Here is a 13,989-nt window from a genome sequence, read left to right on the forward strand (position 1 = left end):
TCTCAAAAATTTTAAAGGAATGTAAAATTTCACAGACACACAAGCATATTTATGATCACAGTACATTTTACAAGGTTCAGCAATTAATGAAATATTGAAAATTTCAGTTTGCATCCACATATGCACAAATATTTACACAAACAACTATGAGAACCTTTTTCCAACTGACTCTTTAAGTACCAAAGTAACTTTGCAAGGTTTTTTCAAAATAATTAACTTTTAAGCTGCTCTTCATTAATAGCAGTCCAAAATATTTGTTGCACATAAACACACTAACATATTCAGAGCCTATCTTTAATCATCACTGCTGTGTTTTAAAACAAGGCAGTCCAAAACTTTAAGTTATTTCCAAAAAAATCTATTATCAAAAACATCTACATCCATTTGAATAAGAATGCATTCATATTTTATAATAACTTCTCACTGACTTCAATAAGAATAGTCAGTTCATAACATATTGCTCAAAAAACCTAACTCAGTTCACTGCTTCCCTCAGCACTAGCAGTCCATGTTACACATTCTTCCCATTATTGGTGTGGCAGTCTTTGTATGTAAACATTTTAGCATAAAATCACAATTTAGATTAAGAACACTAAAATACACATTTTTTAAATTGACACACTGCCCCATCCTCTAAGTTTGGCAGTTCGTGATCACTTATCAACTTCTTGCCCCACAATGGCAAGTCCTTTGGTTACTGCTCACATAGCATATTGGGTAGCCATCAACTCCAGGACCACAGCATTCTTATTCTTTTGTCTTGTTTTGCTGCCTATCAACATATTTTTGAGCAGTTTATTGTCATCATTTCCAAGTTTTTCATCATTCTGTCACATCTTTGGTAAAATTTGCATTAGTGGTATAAAACATGAAACCTGTAACTTTGAAACAGTAATTAGACACTAGCAACAAAATCATTTCTTTACACCATGACCAAATCAGGTAACATACACATCATTAATAGAGAAAATTTTAAATGGCATTTTTGGTATAATGACAATGTTCAGGTAACATATACATTAATCAAGAAAAAAAATTAAATGTCATACTTTGGATCAAGCTTAGGATTAAGTATTTTGACTACTCATTTGTCATTGCTTTTTCACACACTGTTAGGTCATTACATACATCAAGATCAGGACAATAATTTCATGTCCTATTGCAAGTGATTTCTGCCAATCCTTTTGCGGGCACTAGACACATACCTCACACACCTATTTCACATACATTAGCCAGGTTCATCTCCTCAGTTTTAAACACATATACAGTTTTTCAACACCATATTTGCTCCTTTCTTTCTTCAAAAACATTTACATTTAATCATATTATGGCATTCATTTATCTTGTTTTCAGTATTCTTACCTTTTCTCATCCATATTTCTCTTTCCAACTACTTTTCCATTACATTTTTCCTTTACAATACTCACTTTACTTTCATTATTCTTGGTCATTTTCTAGTGCACCCCATTTAATTATTCATTTACTTGTCCACAAACAATACACAGTATCTTATATTATTTCTACACTTTTCAGTTTATTCTGATAGAGAAGAAGGAAAGAAGATAGTAAAAGTTCTGAATGTTGAAGAGGAAGGTTGGCAGCACGAAAAGAAACGGAAGTAGTGCTGGCAACGACTCGGGTCCCTGGTGCTCGTCAGGCACCTGACAATGCAAAGAGTGCATGTCCCCTGAGGGTTGAAAACCCTCATCTGAGGACATGTACCTTCAAATACACAACATGGTGCAAACATAAGCCCTTTCTGGTCTTTAAGTATATTAGAAATAAATTATTATTTTGTGGAGTTCTTTGCACTCTTGTTAAGTTACCATAACCATCATTATTCATAAAGTTTTCAGTTTTCTCACACTACATGCCCTCTCTTCATAATTAGACTGGCAACAGTAAGTATTCAAGTGAAAATAAACAGTTTCTAAGCAAAGTTAAACAGTACACCACAGTAAATAAACAACAATCTGCCACAGGCCTCCCGATCAACAAAACAATAATTCATTTTCAGGTAACACTCAGATATAATAATAACAAAGTCATGCATTATATTAACAGTGTATGTACATACAATGTCCTGCCCCCAGTCTCATTATTAACAAGGCAGTCTTTTATGGTTCATAAACAGTGACTTAAATCTGGTGGCTTTTTAGGCCTCCTCTCTGCTACATCTTTCACTAACCCTTTCAGATCTTGCCAACGTTTTGTTTCACCAGGTGGCTTTTTAGGTTTTGGAATTTCAAAGTCTTTAACAAGATACATCTCCTGTCCTGCTATTATTTTATCAGGTGGTTCTTTTTGTTCCTGTAATTCACACTTCTTCAAAACATTTGTTAATGTCTGCCCCAGTATAGTACACTCCTGGAAATGGAAAAAAGAACACATTGACACCGGTGTGTCAGACCCACCATACTTGCTCTGGACATTGCGAGAAGGCTGTACAAGCAATGATCACACGCACGGCACAGCGGACACACCAGGAACCGCGGTGTTGGTCGTCGAATGGCGCTAGCTGCGCAGCATTTGTGCACCGCCGCCGTCAGTGTCCGCCAGTTTGCTGTGGCATACGGAGCTCCATCGCAGTCTTTAACACTGGTAGCATGCCGCGACAGTGTGGACGTGAACCGTATGTGCGGTTGACGGACTTTGAGCGAGGGCGTATAGTGGGCATGCGGGAGGCCGGGTGGACGTACCGCCGAATTGCTCAACACGTGGGGCGTGAGGTCTCCACAGTACATCTATGTTGTCGCCAGTGGTCGGCGGAAGGTGCACGTGCCCGTCGACCTGGGACCGGACCGCAGCGACGCACGGATGCACGCCAAGACCGTAGGATCCTACGCAGTGCCTTAGGGGACCGCACCGCCACTTCCCAGCAAATTAAGGACGCTGTTGCTCCTGGGGTATCGGCGAGGACCATTCGCAACCGTCTCCATGAAGCTGGGCTACGGTCCCGCACACCGTTAGGCCGTCTTCCGCTCACGCCCCAACATCGTGCAGCCCGCCTTCAGTGGTGTCGCGACAGGCGTGAATGGAGGGACGAATGGAGACGTGTCGTCTTCAGCGATGAGAGTCGCTTCTGCCTTGGTGCCAATGATGGTCGTACGCGTGTTTGGCGCCGTGCAGGTGAGCGCCACAATCAGGACTGCATACGACCGAGGCACACAGGGCCAACACCCGGCATCATGGTGTGGGGAGCGATCTCCTACACTGGCCGTACACCACTGGTGATCGTCGAGGGGACACTGAATAGTGCACGGTACATCCAAACCGCCATCGAACCCATCGTTCTACCATACCTAGACCGGCAAGGGAACTTGCTGTTCCAACAGGACAATGCACGTCCGCATGTATCCCGTGCCACCCAACGTGCTCTAGAAGGTGTAAGTCAACTACCCTGGCCAGCAAGATCTCCGGATCTGTCCCCCATTGAGCATGTTTGGGACTGGATGAAGCGTCGTCTCACGCGGTCTGCACGTCCAGCACGAACGCTGGTGCAACTGAAGCGCCAGGTGGAAATGGCATGGCAAGCCGTTCCACAGGACTACATCCAGCATCTCTACGATCGTCTCCATGGGAGAATAGCAGCCTGCATTGCTGCGAAAGGTGGATATACACTGTACTAGTGCCGACATTGTGCATGCTTTGTTGCCTGTGTCTATGTGCCTGTGGTTCTGTCAGTGTGATCATGTGATGTATCTGACCCCAGGAATGTGTCAATAAAGTTTCCCCTTCCTGGGACAATGAATTCACGGTGTTCTTATTTCAATTTCCAGGAGTGTATCATCTGGAGGTTCCTGCAAATTCTGCCCCTGTGTTACATTACAGAATAATTCCTTCGGTTTTGGCCCATTTCTACTCTCTGTATCTTGCTTTGGAAAAATGTCACTAATTTTCTCATACCCTCTTTCAGTAAAAGTATATTAACTTTCGTTTACACCTGAAAATTCATCTTCGCTGGAGTCATCCCTACTCTCTTCCTCACCTTCAGATTCACTTAAGTACGCGACTTCTGGACAATAGGGAAAGTTAGTATACTCTTTCTTATCTGTGTTCATATACCCTTCATCATCTGAACTATCACTGATTTCATTTTCATCATCAGATTCTAGCAGGAAAGCAACTTTTAAACAGTGAGGCAAATTATCACTAGATATTTCAGCCACTTCGTTTTTCGACTCATTTTCTACCCACTGCACATCGTTTGAAGACTCAGGCACTACTGTTGTATCACTTTGAACGATTTCAGCCTTAACTTCATACTTAGTATAATCGTCATATACTTCGATAACTTTCATTTCATTTTCTTCTTTACTATCGGTTTCAGACAATCGTGCGAAATTCCTACTAGACTCCTCTGCATTATAATCACAGAACACCTTTCCATCAACAACAATTTCGTCTGCACTGCTTATAATGCAATGATTACTAACGTCCTTCTCTACGTCATTTTCACCTATTATTAATTGTGCACACGTCTTTTGCGTGGCGTATTCTACCTTCCTTTCCTCTTTATTCATCATAGCCTCTTTTACCTCATACACATCATTAGCAGTAAAAATATTCCACTTTTCACTCGCCTTTACTGTCTCCCTTTCTTCCTTTAATAATGTCTTTTCGCACGATTCCGATACTGAGTTATCTTTATCATATGACATATTAACTTTATTTTCATTTCTACATTCATCTACTACTGAAACCGGCCAACGGAAGTGTCCGATCCCGCCTCTTCTGTTTCTCTCTGCGGCAGCCATCTTGTTCTGACGTCTGCCATTTGTATGTGCTGCCAAGTGCAATGTGCGGTGCTCCAGCAAGCGCTGGCCCGAGCACGAACGGTCACGTGAGTTTGCACTGGGAACCCCACCATGTATCACTCCGCGCCCGTCTTTCATAGGCGCGTCCTTAACCTTCCTGCCCCATATTTTGCATCTTTCCTTCTCGAATCTATTATTTGACTTCTTTTCTTTGGGCCCAAAACCGGTTTCCGCGTGAATCCGGCCCGTAACACACGTGGTTTTCAGTTTTCCTTTTCGTCCTTATTTTGGAAATTCCGCGCCATTCATCCTCTGCCGTGCGTCGTATAATTTCCTCTATCTCTCGCACGACCTCTTTGAATCGTGTTTACACGAAATCTATCATTTTCAAGTCGTTCAGCTTGGTCATTACTTTCTCGCGAATAATTGTTGTTATTATGGGGACGAGGCTCGCGATTTCTTCGCCAGTGATCTTCATCCTCTACCCTTTCCAAAAATGCAGAAAAACTTCTGTGTGTACTCCCAACATATCGTTTAGAATCCTCAGGCAATTTCTGCCAAAGAACCCAAACGATCTCGGCTTCAGTTCTTCTTGCTTTTAGGTGTATCTGTATCATGATTCGCAAAACTTTCATGGTTTGTCTACCCCTGATGTCATACAACCTGGCCATTAAAAACTCACGCCACAACTGGTCTTGTTTTTGTTCTGACCAGTACTCGTCAATAAATTTTTGTTTAAAGGTTTCAAAAGACATTTGGTTTGTATCCAGATTCAACCCCCACCTTTTTGCTTCTCCCGTTAATGCACTGATTACTACATTAATTTTTTCCTGGTCAGACAAATATTCAGGAAAATTTCTTTCGCAATTCTTTACAAAATCAAGGGGGTGCCAACCGTTATGTCTCCTTGCAGGGTCGAATTTTTCCTCGCCCTCTAATATTTTACTGAAAGGAATTTTTTCAGTAAAATGTGTAGGTCCTGATTATATTTTTCTTTCCAAGTCATACACTTTGTCTTGGATTTGTGAAGTGTTATGTTCACACTTCTTTTCGCAAGTAACAATCTGTTTGGTTAATTCTCTACTTGTTTCAGTTACAGATTGTTTGATCTGTGCAAATTCCACGTTACATTCTGTTTGTATTTCGGATTTATTACCGAATACCTTTTCGTCTACTTTAGTGATGACTAAGGGTTCTATTTGATCTTGAATTTTAATTACTTCAGTGTCAAATCTTTCGTTAATGTCATCAATTTGTCCTTGTACATTGGCAATATTGCCATTGATGACAGTAATTTCGCTTTTAATACTTTTGATTTCATTACTCACTGTTCCTACCCTTGATTTGACTTCTTCAATTTGTTTACTAAGTCTGGTACCCTGCATTTTGATTTGTTTACTTTGTGCTGCATTTTGTTGCCCCAGTGCTGTAATTTGTGCAGACAACATTTTTAACAAATCTATTATATCTGAATTCTTTTCACTTTTAGGTTCTGCTACATTTTCGTGTTCAAGTTCTACTTTCCTTTCAGTTTTTGGTGATTCAAACATATCCCTCGATTCATCAGCATAACCACTGTCTTCAACAACATCGCCTACATTGTCTTGCTTAGTACGCGCTACACACATAGCTTCGATCTGTTTATTAACGTCTGCGTGATAACGTACGTAATTTAACTCGCGTGTCATGCCATCTGTTGTGTGCTGCCTGAACTGCTCTCGGTTGCATTCTGCTCTCTGTCTAGATTTATTTCTAGTTTCCTGTCCATTTTAGCTATTATTAAGTACTGATACCTTTTAGTTTTAATTTAAACTGAACTTCCACTACTAGTTCTGTCAAGTAATGTACAGGTTCGTGCCGCTGGACGTTTTATGTTCACTCTATGTTTGTAAAATGCTAACTACTTATAATTTTTTCCGTCTGTAGATGCAAACTGAACAACGTCCTGTCACGCGGCGCCACGTATAACACTCCTGTCTGCTACTGCTATACCATAACCTCAAAACTAAAGGCAATTTGTAAAACAGAATTATTTTGTTATAGCAATTATGGCATAAAGCAACAGAGCAATGTTACCCTCTGAAAGGAATTTTGTTATGTTGACCGTGTTGTTCCTAACGGAGGTGGCTTATCGGAAATGAAAGTCAGAATTACGTAAATATTTGAACAGTAACAAACGGAATTTTGCCTATCTGCACTGTTTAATGAATAAAGAAAATGGTCGCCAGCCTAACTAGGCAAGAGAATGATTAACATTCTCGTTCAAGAAAATATTTATTAGTAATTTTAGTGGATAACACAACGTAGACTTAGCCACACTCGAGTGCAATGAACTCTAACACACATATGTTTTAAGATTGAAGCTAACAACTGGAGCAGCACAAACTATTTGCAAAATTATAAGAGATACCGAAACACACTATTACTTTCAGGGCTTACACAAAGTGAATGGTCTTTATAACATTACTATTAATATGCACTTCTAATACACACGACAGACAAACACTTAGCAATCATGAACATATAGTTTTCTACTATTGCAGTTTCCCACTTTTACTACAGTGAAACACAATGTTGGCAAAATTGCAAGAAACTGTCTCACCTTTTAGAATTTACCACAGACAACACTGTGATCATTTACTTTATAAGCCTCAGTCTTAAGAACTTTTAATTTTGAAGTTGGCGACAGCACTTTAATAAGCAGTTCTACTAGGAAAATTGTTTTCAGCAAGCATCATTAACTTTAACTCACTCTATTGCCACATTAACTTTAACTTTCTTTTTAATAAGTTCAAGAGGCATTAATTAGCAAAACTCTAGGCTTTAATTTCTTTTAGTAAGGACACTCGGATATCACTTTAGCTCAAATGGAGAGGAACCTGAGAGGTGTTATGATGAGGAAAAAAATCAAGGTAGGTACATAAATTCAGATATAAATTACCTTATATTTGAGCAATAACACATCTATTAAGCTGATCCTTCACTGTACATCATTATAGTATTACATTACAGTGATTGCGCAACGTGGTGGCAACTGCATGTTGGTAGGTGGATTCGCGGACAGAATTGCTGGACTCTGTCATTTCTTGGCGGCGACGACAGATACAAATTCCAGAATAGTTCCAGCTATTTATCCATCCATCCGAGGCATTTGAAAGCGGCAGGAAAAGCCTCTATCGGAACCATCACAAATATGCATCTGTTACCTGGCAGTGCACGGACTCGCAGCTCGTCTCCGACTGCTGGCTCGTCCCCGACTGACTATCAGTTCCACCTTTTCCACCTAGGCCAACCACAATTTGCGCGCGCTACACAGTTCCGTTCCCGAGGGGAACCACTACACCTTTTACATACAGAATAACTAAGAGCCCTAAGTGAAGGTCAGCAGTTTACATAACAGCAACCAAATTCATTAAATAAGACAGAACATTTTCACATATTGACACTTCTACAAAAAATTATTCACACAAAATTACAATTACATACAGTAAGTTTTGTTCCCTCCAAATGGGACAAAGAATTTTAAATTACAGATACACTACTTTGCATAGAATCAAATCACGACATCAAAGGTTTGACAAAGAAAAGAGTATACAATTTTGTGTTATCTGTTCAATCAAACACATTTACAGATACTCAATGTTATAACATTGAATAAAGCAAAAAAAAATAAATAAATAAATCCATACAGCATAAGAGATATGGTGTTACAAGTCTTCCTCTGTGAAACAACTTTGGAAAAAGACATTTAGCATTTCGGCCTCTAGTCTGTCATCCTCTGTTTCAGTACCATTTTGGTCACAGAGTGTCTGGACAATTTGTTTTTATCCACCTACCGCTTTGACGTAAGTCCAAAATTTCTTAGGATTTTCTGCCAAGTCAGTACATAGAACTTTACTTCCGAATTCATTGGACGCCTCTCGCATAGCCCTCCTCACACTATATGGATCCGATCTTCGGTCTAATTATGTAGATATCTAACTGAACTTATCCAGAGATGGGTTCCAGATCCGATATTAAGTCTAATTCTGTAGGTATCTAACTGAACTTATCCATACACGGGTTTCTCATCAAAACCTTATTTACCAAGTACCTTCTGCAACCCCTAAAAGCCTATAATTATAATTGTGAAACACCCTGTACGGTTTACTAAACATTAAAAATTCAAATAAACCAATTTATCTGTGTCAGTCACTTTTTATTTCCTCCCACGACGCGTCTTGAGAGTTTGTACTCTCATCTCTAGCTGTAAGACAGCGTAATCATGTTACGCGTGTACCAGCTGGATGTAGATAGTTTCTTGTTTTGGGTTCCTTTTGTTACAGAAAGTATAACAAGCGCTTGTTATCGTCATACATTACTAAGATTATACATTTGAAATGGTCATGCAGTTACTTACAGTCTGTTCCAGTATATAGAACCCAGCAGTTCGTCATAAATGAACACTTTTACTTGATTTTTCACACAAAAACATTACCACTAATATAAACACACCAAAGGTTGTAGCGATGTAAAGATATGGTACTTTGGCTCAGAGATCATTCGTAGCTAGTTTGCATTGTGTATCTGAGACATCACTGTTTTCCACCTGAAGATGAGAGTGTCGAAACTCGCCGTTGGAGGAAATAAAAAGTGACTGACACAGATAAACTGTTTGATCTGAACTTTTACTGTCAAAACAGCAGCAGTTTTCTTAAAATCTGTCCAACATGAAAGGTATAAGGTTACTAAACATTGTTTCCTTACCCTTCGTAACTCCGTGTTCTTGTTGCCACAAATACCTCAAATTATTCTCTGCAAGTCAGGCTACCGTCTGTGGCGTCGGGTCCTTCAGCTAACACCGCCGTTTCTCCAATTTGCTGTTTCAGACGCGACTGGTGTGCTGACAGAACTAAGGCCAGTAACCCTCTGCATCTCTAATTTCACCATGGTCATTTCGTGAGATGTATGTAGAACGAACCAGTATGATGGATAATTCTTCAAGGAACAAACGTTATCTGAATTCCAACAGAAACACAGGGTAATGAACAACACCTCTGTCGTAGTGTTTGCTTCTGGAGCTGGATATCTGTGTACTGGTTACACCCTTACCATACCAACCCGTGACAAAACGTACTGCTCTTCTTCCAAACTGCTTAACAAGGGTTTTGTAAGACAGCTCCTTCATTGGTGGACAACAATTGCTGGGAATTTGTCAGTGAATCTCAGACTGGTATGTGCCTTTCCCACGATTAGTTTCATGTGGTCTTTCCACTTTCAATCTGTTTCTATTCACACTGTTAGATATCGACTGCAAGTGACTTTTTCAGTACTTGTTCGGTAACCAAGCAATAAAAGAAGAGAGTGACTTTCCACCAATTTGTGAGTAATACGTTACGTTTCTTTATGCTGGGTGTCTATTTATAATCCCTGGATTAAGCGTTGATCATTATTAGATCTCCCTAGTGTTGCGTCTGTTCCACATACAAAAACATCTGCGAAAAGGCTCGCGGAATCTTAGAAATTAACCGCTACGTTACTCTTGTATATCGTTAACAGTAACAGTCCTATATCATACCCTATCAGTACGACAAGAACTATTTTAATGTCAGAAGTTCCTCTCCATTCCGAACGACATGATGTATTCTATTTTCTAGGAACTTTTCAATCCAAAGATGATTTGATATTCAGTACGCTCTAATTTTCATTAGTCAGTTAGTTACTGTAACATCCACGAAATAAATTTTAGCTACAGTGCGACGAGAGGAAATTATGCCTCTAACAGTTATAAACATTATCTATCCGACATATGAAAAATCAATTAAATAAAACGATGATAAATATTAATTATTTATATAATATTTTATGGTGTAATTGGGCATATCGATGTGTATCATACAAAGACAATGCTAATTGTAAATTCCTTTTATGATCTGCGTTTGTCTTCCTTTGTTTTTACCTTTTGTTGGTTGGCATTTGTAGGTTGCGGACGCAAGACGTATATCAAACTGAGGTCTGTTAAGAAATCGCGATTATTTGTTAATTATTACTTGAGAATAGACTTCATTATTGTTATAAATATGAGTGAATAATTATTTGTAACTTTAATTCCTCCCTTAATAAGCATTATCTGTGTTAATTATTTATTTCCGCTGCAAGGAGCGCAGTCATTAATGATAGCGATTTGTATCGCGTTTTTATCTGTGTTTCTTACGAAAATACCAAAGGTTTTCTTGATAAAAATTAGTCTAAATAGTGCACAATATGAAAGCAAAGTTTAATAAGCATTTCAAATACTTATCCTATTAAAAGGAAATTTTCTCTAACAATAGAAAGTGTCTATCAATCGTCTGCCGCAGTCTTAACAATTATCTTAGGGGCATATTCAAATCAAGCAACTCTGCAGACATAAATGCCGAAGGTTATAAAAATGTGTAAAAATAAATGTGCACCGGTGGTCCCGAACTAATTTTAATGAAAATAATTCAAATCAGATTGGTTCTTTAAAAAACAGTGCTCATAGCACGATCCATATAAGAAACTTTCTTGCTGATGTATGGAGCCGAAATTAAGTACGCACGAGTTGCGAAGAATATTGTTTCAGGTAACATACGTCAGTGTTGTGCGTGGCTGATATTCAGTGGTTTTAATGATCATTTTGCTGAAGATAACATAACTGTTTCCATCATAATCAATAGTTGTATAGAATCTGTTGTATGAACTGTGATTAGTGACACACAGCTTACAGACAACACTTTAACACAACGTTAACTTGGAGTTCTTTAGCAGCTTGACCAAATCTTTAGCCAGGAGAAAAATTATTTAGTAATTACTCACTATAATAAAATAAAATTACTATTTTCATTTACAAATTAGTTAAATACCAAACCACTGAATAACACAGCGAACGCCACATTACGTTTAGGAATTGTGTCGTACAGAGTCCGGCAGTCAAGAAACACGGAATCAACCTGAGTGCCTTTATCTATTGCCAGCTGTATCTCGTGAATTAACAGGGATCTGGGTTTCACTAGACCATTGTATGTGGAACTGACGTGATACCTACACATGAGATAGTCATGTCTTAATCTGCATCTACATCTACATACACACTCCGCAAGCCACGTTGTGGTGCCTGGCGCAGGGTACCCTGTGCAACTGCTAGTCATTTCCTTTACTGTACCACTCGCAAACAGAGCGAGGGAAAAACGACTGTCCATATGTCCCCGTACGAACCCCACTCTCTCTTACCTTACCTTTATGATCCTCCCGTGAAATGAGCCTTGGTAGCAGAAGAATCGTTCTGCAGTCGGCTTCAAATGCCAGTTCTCTAAGTTTTCTCAATAGCGCTCCTCGAAACGAACGTCGTCTTCCTTCCAGTAACTCCCATTTGAGTTACCGAAGCAAAATCGTAATACCTGCAAGTTGAGACACGCGCACCTCCCTCCAATATTTCAACAAAGGCTTAATCAGTCTTATATCAAACAATTAAATATTATATGCGGAGATATGAAATCATCTAAACTGAAATAGCGCATCACTTCACTGCAATTTGCATTTATTGTAACACTTGATAACAGACCAAGAAAGTGTCGCGTGTTACACTTGACAGATAATAGCACTAGAACAGTAATAAACACCTCATTCAGTTTTCTGCACTTTAGTTAAAGTTTAACAAAAAAAAATGGTTCAAATGGCTCTGAGCACTATGGGACTTAACATCTATGGTCATCAGTCTCCTAGAACTTAGAACTACTTAAACCTAACTAATCTAAGGACAGCACACAACACCCAGCCATCACGAGGCAGAGAAAATCCCTGACCCCGCCGGGAATCGAACCCAGGAACCCGGGCGTGGGAAGCGAGAACGCTACCGCACGACCACGAGATGCGGGCTAAAGTTTAACAGGCGAACACAATTTACGTGCAGAACGACTGCAGAACGATTCTTCTGCTACCAAGGTTCATTTCACGAGAGGATCATAACGGTAAGGTAAGAGAGAGTGGGGTTCGTACGGGGACATATGGATAGTCGTTTTTCCCTCGCTCTGTTTGCAAGTGGTAGAGAAAATATAAATATGCGCGTAGGCGAGTTAAAGCCTGGCTATGAAACAGTCACTTATAACATAAAGGCAGGCACGCTGCATTTAAAGGGAAAATAATTAGCAAGTTTACACACTGACTAGAGCATCAAGGTGAATAACAGGAAAGTGCACGGTCCACAACACCTTGCGGTGACGGTTTGCCTCCAATAAATTCCTTTCTTTACAATATGACAATGAGTACAGCTCAATACGAATAAAAAAATCCATTTAGATTCCAGGGTGCTCCACTGGTCGTGACTGGGCCAAATATCTCACGAAATAAGCGTCAAACGAAAAAACTACGAAGAACGAAACTTGTCTAGCTTGAAGAGGGAAAGCACTCCATCTAAACACCCTAAAATGGCAACTTAATGGCTACCTAGCGAAACAAAAGTTTCATGCTTATAGATTGATTAGAATAAAGGAATAAATAACATATACACGGCTTCTCATGGCCGACAAACTGTGTTGGCTATCGAGCAGTGATTAATTTTGGCTAACCACAACGTACGCTAACCAGGTTAGCAGCGTATTTACAGGCAAGCGTCGAGCAAGAACCCTGGTCAGAAGGTAATGAAACCAGCAGTAATTTACAACGAACTCTAGCACTGAAATCAACTGAAGACTGGTTGACCATTACCGATGTTGCTTACGATGGACAGCCAATAGACTGTACACTCAGCTGAAACCCAAGTATAATTCTGAGGGGCGAAACGCCCAGCCCAAAGCATGTTTAGCGCAAACACCTAGTTTGAGAACAAAACAACCGTGAAACAACAGGATGTTATTGCAGCTTGCAGTACAAACGCCAGAGCCGTAAAATAGCCTTTAACCAAGGCAGGACTAAAGCACACTAGTTTCTCTCTCAATTAAAGTTTCCAAAACAATAAATACTAGCAATATTCCCTTACACGGCGGACGTGCCAACACTTCCGTTCATACCCCAGAATCAATTAGCTCAACAGAAGTCATTGACACATTTCAGATAATATTTTAAAACAATATACTTAAATACCTTTGTTTACCACAATACAACACCCTCAGTGGCATTGTAGCGAGAAGGAAGTACTTCTCTGGGCGGCATCACTAACCTGGTGTCTGGCTGCTTCGGTAAGTCACTCGTCGCACAGTAGTAGCGCTCAGTCGCCAAGTTCCCGGTAGGTGGTGAT

Source organism: Schistocerca cancellata, chromosome 5, assembly GCF_023864275.1.
Source record: "Schistocerca cancellata isolate TAMUIC-IGC-003103 chromosome 5, iqSchCanc2.1, whole genome shotgun sequence".
Taxonomy (NCBI): Eukaryota; Metazoa; Arthropoda; class Insecta; order Orthoptera; family Acrididae; genus Schistocerca; species Schistocerca cancellata.